Raw genomic sequence first — 6,927 nt, 5'->3', positions numbered from 1 at the left:
TCTTCGGAATGGACCCGCGGATAAGCCTCTGTCCATCCCGTCTCTCTCGATATCCCTCTAAATCCCCGTGCCCTGGGACACTGCCCAGCGAAACACAAAAGATTGGGTTTCTGTAGCGGCCGACCCATTTTGAAGGGTTCGCCCCCCAGTCCCCACGAGAGATATCGAGAAGTAGCCCCCTACTGGGTAAAGCCCCTTGTGCGCCTTCCACCAACGGCAAGGTCTTGAAACCCCTAGGGAGGATGCGTGACAGTTGCTGTCATCTAAAAAATTCAAAAATTTGTATTATAAAAAATATTATACAAATAAGAGGAGAAATCCGCTTAGTTGTTCAGCACTTTCGTTCTACTGCTGAAATTTACGATGTAGGAATATCATCTACTGCGCTAAATGTTTTCAAGTGTCATAATCTAGAGCAAAATTTAAGAGTTCTTTCATTAACGGATGTCAAATGTAAAAGTTATTTAATGCCAAACTGGAGTAGTGTAGAACGATAAGAAGAACTTATTGTTCAGGGCGAATGGATTTGTGCTACGCTATTGTCACCATTTCTGCTTCCTGAAAATATTTTATAAAAAAATTAAATCAAGCTTCTCTTAGTAAAGGTAAAGAAAAAGTACATAAATTAATGTAAATTAATTTTTGCAATTTTCTATTTTTTAATGAGCCTGAAAGAAATTAAATACGATGCTTTAAGCTTATTTGCCATTTTGAAAATAAAAGAAGGTGATAAATAGTGATTGAAATTTATTAAAAATGTTTGAAAATTTAAAGTTATCATTAAATATTTAAAAAAATGTAAATTATTATAAAAATACATTTTACTTTTATAAATATTTCTTTGTTCGGTGATTTTCATTGAAAAAAGGTGATACTTTTGTAACAAATAATTATTTGTTTTAATGTAGAATTTAATTTTTTATTTTCAGATAAAAATGGGAAAAAACAAATTAAAAAAGAAAATTGACAAACACCTAATTAAAAAATCCCGCAGTGGCAGACACTTACTACGACCACAGAAAATTATAACAACAAGCGATGAAGAAATTCCCAGCAAAAAGTCGAAAATATCAGTAACTACACAAAATAGAATTGCGCGCACCCTGCCACGCGGGACAGTACATTGCGGAGTTATAAAAATAGGATTAAATTAAATTAATAGGATTAAATTAAATTAATAGGATTAATTAAATTAAATAAAAGCATTTTGATATTTATTATTTGTAGGACAAGCACAGTCGCTCCAATGGATTTTCAACCGTCTGTGCCAGGAACATCAAATTCTAATTTTTCGAAGTCAGAAATATCAAAGTCTCAAATTTTAGTGCAATCATCTTCAAATTCTCAAACCTCCAAGCCAGAACTTTCAAGTTCCCAATTGTCGAAGCCAAGAATCTCAAATTACCAAATTTTTAAACCAGGAACATTAACATCTGAAGTGACAGTGACAAAGTAAGAAGTTTTTTATCTTAAGAGCTTTTAAAAGAATTTTAAAGATGAAATAAAAAATTGACAGTAAGTAATTGATTATTGTAAAAGATTCTAAAAACATTGCAAAGTATATAGCACAATGAATTATTTTTAGATTTTTAAAAGAGCAGAACACAATTCTTATGAAGCAAAATAAAATAATTGCTAATAATCAAAAGCATATTTTACTCTAATTAGCAAAACATGAAAAAAGTAATGAAGAGAAAGAATTGTCTAATAATCTTTTTCAACCTGCTGATGGTTTTCCGTTGAATAGCATAGAAGAGTTTCTGGAATTCGAGTCAGAAAGCGAAGAAAAACGCGCAAAACTTGTAAGTATAAAATTTTGAATTTTGTAGAAAACTATAATATACGTATTTTTTATTGAATGAAAAAATAATGAATGAAAAATTTATTTTTTTACATTTGGGTCCGATATGAAATAAATTTTGTATGTATGCTAATAATTATTAAAAATTTAATAATTACAATTTTTAAATATATATATATATATATATATATATATATAATAATGATGCTATCACTTGGTCGATAAAATATTAAGATGATGAAAAAAATCGATCACTCCGAGTCAGGATTGACTTGGAGTGATCGATTTTTTTCATCATCTTAATACAATTTTTAAAATTAACGAATTTCAGGTGCATAAGTCATTCACAAAATCAAAATTGGAAAAATTCATAAGCGAACAATTTGTCCACTTATCAAAGTAAATACTTCTGTTTAACTTTTATTAAATCATTCTCAAATATGATTGAACTTTTGTTTCATCACAAGCAGCTACTAACTATAGGAGGAGCCTCTATTAGACATTTTATATCTGCCGCTATAAGGCAAGCTGTGACAGACAAATTAGTCTGCAAGTTTACTTGGAAAGGCGGAGAAAATTCCGTTGAATTTGGAAATACGAAACTTGCTAATGTTTTATATTGTAAGTATATTTATATTTTTTTCATATAAATATTTAATTGAAGAACTGAATGGTGCGTATCCCCTTATAGCATCCAGTCTCTCAATTGAAGTCTGTATTATTAAGAGTTTTATTTTCTCTACTTTTTCTTATTCTAAATTTTTTTTAATTATAACTTGTTTTTCTTAGTTTTCATTATGATTCGACTTTTGTAATAATATTGCTTTTTTATTGAACTATTTTATTGTCTATTTTTTTAATATAATATAATATGTTACCTACAAAAATATTATTTATATAGTTGTTTTCCCATTATGTTTTCTGCTTTTTAAGATATATGTTTCTTTTTCAACTACTTTGTTTCTTTATCAAAAAGTTCCTCTTCTTTTCTAATATTTCTTTCATTATATCTTTTTTATTTTCAATAAATTCATTGGTTTCAAATTTGACTATTTTTTAAACACACGTTTTTTCGTCCTTGAAAACACAAAATGTAAATACTAAATATTGTTATATTATTATTATTATTATTTTTACAGCTACTGCTAGAAGGTGCACGAATTTTGAAGGTCCTAAAGATATAAACAGTTTCAAAATTCATATGCTGGAGGTGCTGCGCCATACAAAGCAGAGATATCGAAATTCGCTTAAAAAGAAAGGTATATCAGAAATTGATCTTGAAAAGGAAAACTTACAAAATGAAATCAACGAATTAGAAGCCATGAAGGAGAAAAATAGTAATGAAGATTACAACAGTGAAGAGGAAGAGAGAGAGGCAGATGATAAGTCGGTATCGCATCAATTAAACGCGTGGATTGTTTTCTTGAATTTTTTTTTGTTTTTAAATTTACGTCAAAACAGCTTTATTAAAACAGTAAGTTTCTGTTAAACTAATTTTTTTCCATTTAATCGATAGACGAAATATCATTAAAAATTACTGTTCTTAAATTAACATTTTTTAAATTACTTAAATTTAAATTTCTTACTACAATTTTTAAAACCATAAAATTTAAAGGAAAAGTTTAAATTTAATTTAATTTTAAGTGAAAAACTCTATACAAGCACATGAAAATCCAAAGATGTAAAATTTAAATAATTTTGTTTAAGTGTTAGTTTCTCCGAAATTTTATAATAACAAAAAAGACTGAAAATTATTATTGTAAGTTTTTTATTGTTTGTAAAAACGTGTTAAAATAAAAAGTTAAGTGTTCTATTTACGCATTTCTATTGATTAAATGAATTTTAAATTTATAATTTAAATATTTAATTTAATTTAGTGAATAGTGATTGCACATGCATTTCACCGTCACGCGTGCGACTTTCACATCATGCGTGGCATATGAGGACTCATCTGTGTGCTCAAATTAGCACACGCCGTGCGGGTTAATCGACACGTGTGCGAGCATGCGTCTGTCAATGTGCGCGCATTTTGCTATCTGGGTAATTGCTCAGAATAGTTTTTACCCTGCCGGAAGAATGGACTGAAATTGTACTGGGGAATTAGTACTGAGAGTTCACTGCTATTACAGTGAAAATTTGCTGCGTTTCAGCACTGAAATTGTACTGGGAAAAATTATCTGCAAAAGAGTCGCTATAGGTAATGTTTATGACCTGACCGACATTAAGTTGAACGACGAATATTTCTTTGTTAATGTTAAAAATAATTTTTATTTATATTTCAACATTATATTTGTTTTTCATGAACTCAGATTCTTTACAAGTAATTAGTATGTATGCTAAATATTCATGTGAATCTAAATTTAAAAATAATATCCGTTTTTACTTATTATTTAAATTGTCAAATTCTTTATCTATAAAATTACGTTTACGTTCAAGCAACAATTTTTAAAAAGCGACCATTGTCTGAAATTGCGCAACAGACTGTTTACATGTTTCTCTTTTTCTAATAAATGTAAATTTTCCGTTCTGAACGCAGTTTTTACCGATAAGGTGTAAATGCTCCATGACTTGCAGACACACCCAAGTAACCTGTAAGTTTGCAGCAAACTTACACCACAAGATTTGCAATCTTACACGTAAGCTTGCTGCAAGTTTGCTGCAAGTACAAAAAGGTCCTACTTGCTGCAGGATTGCACAGCAAGCTTAGGACAAGCCAACACTGCAAGTTTCTTGAAAATTCCCAAATATTTAAGTATATAATATTAAGCAAATTATTTAATATTTAATTTTTATTTATATTTTAATATATTTAATATTTATTTAAAATAATATAATGGTAACAACGTTATAATAAAAATATTATTAATTTCTCCAATCCACAGAATTGTAGTTGTGTACTATTATCCGTGATCAGTGGATAATAGTAAAAAATTGTAAATGTCGTGGCAGACATTAATTATTGATATTATGATCTAAGATACTATTGTGAAGCACTTGTTTAGGGGACTGATACTTATACTCTCCGCGAGACAAGTCGTGCGCGAGAGAGGTATTTCTCGCCATCTATCAGGGAATTGGAAAAGTAATAGAAGTTTCTCTTATAATGCTCTAACTCCGTGATAGATGGCGAGAAATACCTCTCTCGCGCACGACTTGTCTCGCGGAGAGTATAAGTATCAGTCCCCTAAACAGGTGCTTCACAATAGTATCTTAGATCATAATATCAATAATTAATGTCTGCCACGACATTTACAATTTTTTACTATTATCCACTGATCACGGATAATAGTACACAACTACAATTCTGTGGATTGGAGAAATTAATGACATTTTTATTATAACGTTGTTGCCATTATTTTATTTTAAATAAATATGAAATATATTAAAATATAAATAAAAATTAAATATTAAATAATTTGCTTAATATTATATACTTAAATATTTGGAAATTTTTAAGAACATATTTCTCATAACATTTTTACTTTTTATTATAATAATTTATCACAAGTGTGCATGTTATATACAACTGCCTTTATTATTGAATAAAATTCACGTAATTTAGGTCTAGTTCCACAACTGTTTTAACCAAAGTTTAAGACGTTGAACTCGATCCAATTACAATTACTAAACAAAGTTCACCGACTTAAAGTTCGGTTAAAAAAAATTGTGGGATTTTCAATAATCGCATTAGAGAAAAACAAGTAGACATTTATTATTCTAAACAATAATTAAAATTAAAAGGTTTTTCAAATAATTTTAATTACTAATTTTAAACAACTTATTTCTTTAAAAAATTGGAAATGAAAGTCATGGAAAAAATTACGAATGATGGGAATTTCTTTAATTTGAATTAAGAAATATTTTACTTTAGACGTATTTCAATTGAATTCTATTTTTGAAAAATTAGTAAGAATACATTATTTAAATGCAATTTGTTTTTTATTATAATTAAGAAGTAAAAAAAACTGTTAATAGATCAAAGCAATCTTTTCTTTCTTAAAGTCGATCCGAAGCTACCATTATTTACAATGTTTATATTATGTTAAATGTCATTTATATATTCAAACCTGTGTGATTCTACGCAGAAACCTCGCCATTTTGTTCTACAGCACACACGACTCAGGGGAATGACACCTTCATAGGCCTCAGACTTTGCGTGACATAGTTTATGAGCGGTCCTTCTCAAGTCTAATCACACTAAGGGTGCATTTATACGACTATCGATAAAAAAAATTTACCGAAAAAAGTCAAAATCGCTTTCACACCAAGGTGTAAAAGTGTTTCTGCAATAGCTTTAAAATGCATTTTTTTATCCGATTCAGAGTAATTGCACATCCTGCATATAAATTTACAATAATTTGCTTTGTATTTGATGATTTCAAGTGAATTTATAAGTAGAATGTGCAGTTACTTTAAATTAGAAAAAACAAATGCATTTTAAAGCTATTGCAGAAACACCTTTACAACTTGGTGTGAATGCGATGGCAGCGTTTTGCGTTGCGTTGTAATAAGAGAGAATGCAGCAAACGTATATTTGCGTCTTTTTATCTCCCATTACGACGCAACGCAAAACGCTGTCATGGGACTCCACCCTGACTTTTTTCGGTAAATTTTTTTCTACCGACAGTCGTATAAATGCACCCTAAGGCCCACGCAAAATGAATACGGATATGGGAACAGTTTGTAAAAGGCCTTTCTCCAATAGGTTTTAAAAAGTGTGCGAATGACTGCGTTGCGTTGATTTTAGCATGTGTTGCTATAGCAACCGACGCAGACGCAGTCATTCGCACACTTTTTAAAACCTATTGGAGAAAGGCCTTAAATAAATCAGAGTATAATCAGCAATCAAAATCAGAGTAAATTCTGGTTTATTGTAACAAATTTCTAGGAAATTTGAAAAAAAAATTCCAAAATGTAGGTTCAGTTTTAGGTGTTTCCGACATTCGCCCTCTGAATGCTCTGAAAATACGAAACGTGGTTGGTTGGGTTAGCGGAATAGGGAATTTTGATTGGCTAAAACTCTAAATTGCCAATTTTCATGCTCGGTCACATTAAGGCCAACGCAGAATAGAATCTTTAACCTGAACCGCAATCGTAACCGTAACCGTAAGAATGAGTTAGAGAAG

The 6,927-nt window shown here is 29.8% G+C and overlaps 1 long non-coding RNA gene across 1 annotated transcript; it reads left to right on the top strand.

The window, feature by feature from the left end:
* The first annotated feature begins 1,233 nt into the window (after positions 1-1,233).
* Positions 1,234-2,289, top strand: LOC122501881. Its single transcript, XR_006301592.1, has 3 exons — positions 1,234-1,452; positions 1,586-1,802; positions 2,133-2,289. It is a non-coding gene; the product is annotated as an uncharacterized LOC122501881 (long non-coding RNA).
* Positions 2,290-6,927: the final 4,638 nt, after the last annotated feature.

Source organism: Leptopilina heterotoma, unplaced genomic scaffold, assembly GCF_015476425.1.
Source record: "Leptopilina heterotoma isolate Lh14 unplaced genomic scaffold, ASM1547642v1 Lhet_217, whole genome shotgun sequence".
NCBI lineage: Eukaryota > Metazoa > Arthropoda > Insecta > Hymenoptera > Figitidae > Leptopilina > Leptopilina heterotoma.
Note: the sequence above shows the minus strand (reverse complement) of the source record. Positions and strands in the feature narration are given on the sequence as shown.